Here is a 1,291-nt window from a genome sequence, read left to right as displayed (position 1 = left end):
TATTATTTTCGAGAAAAATATATTTAAAAATCATGCATCTGATTAATTTTTTATTAAATAGAATTGATCACTATATTCTATGTGAAAATAAAAATTATGAAATAAAATTTTTCTGTTTTAAGAATTCATGTTTAAAAAAATCAAATTTGGAAATTTGTTGAATATATTTATATCTGTTTAAATCTAATATCTAAATAATTAAATAACTTTTAATTCAATTTTTTTGAAAATGAAAACAATAAAGAATATTATTATTTTTTATTTATTTTTATTTTCATTATCTAATTATATTAATTCTATATTATTTAATTCTATTTAATTTGAAAATTAGCTAAGATCATATTTATTTGAAAAATTTTCAAGCTAGATTTTCTCGAAAATTAATAATTCAATGAAATTTTATTTTCATCTTATTTTAAGCATAAATTCTTTCTGATTTTATTAATACTATAAATTATGGAACAACTTATGTATAGTATATTATTGATTGTTATATTATTAAGATGAAAACATATGAATTTATTTAAAATTCATTGAGATCAATTTATTGTTTGATTTGTTAAATCTTATAAAAATAATCTTATAAAAGTATTTTTTCATTGATATTGAGTTTCGTAAAGTAATATATATTTTTTAATTATCTTTGTTTTTAATATTATATATATATGCAATACAGTATACATATATAAAAATGCAATATATATAAATACAATAAATCTTATATTGTAAATCAGTTCTATCCATCAATGCGCTATATTTCTATAATATTAATAATATCATATGTTTTTCCAATAATTATAAAATTGAGAATCGTTCAATGAAATAAAAATTATACATATATGCATGTACACTAAATTATAGATTGATATAAATTTTTAATAATTGTATACAATTTTTAATAATTATGTGTTAATATAAAATGTGTTAATATATTCGTGAAATACTTTTGAAGGATTGATTTTAGAAACCAAAACAAATAAAAAAATTAGTATATAAAAAATATTGATTAAAATTTATTTATTAAATGATGAATAAATTGAAATTTGTATTAGAAGACAGATAAAAACAGAATAGAGTAAAAAAATAGAGTGAAATAACTCAATCTTAATCACTCAATCTTATCTTATTTTTGTTTCATTTTTAATTTTAAATTGCTTATGATTTACTAAATAAATCTTAATCAAAATTTTTGTATACTAAGTTCTGCATTTATTTTGGTCTCTTTTCAAATGAAAATTAAATATATTTCATGAATATATTAATATTAATATATTAATATATTAATATTATA

Source organism: Apis dorsata, unplaced genomic scaffold (assembly GCF_000469605.1).
Source record: "Apis dorsata unplaced genomic scaffold, Apis dorsata 1.3 scaffold_323, whole genome shotgun sequence".
NCBI lineage: Eukaryota > Metazoa > Arthropoda > Insecta > Hymenoptera > Apidae > Apis > Apis dorsata.
This window is presented reverse-complemented; position numbering follows the sequence as displayed.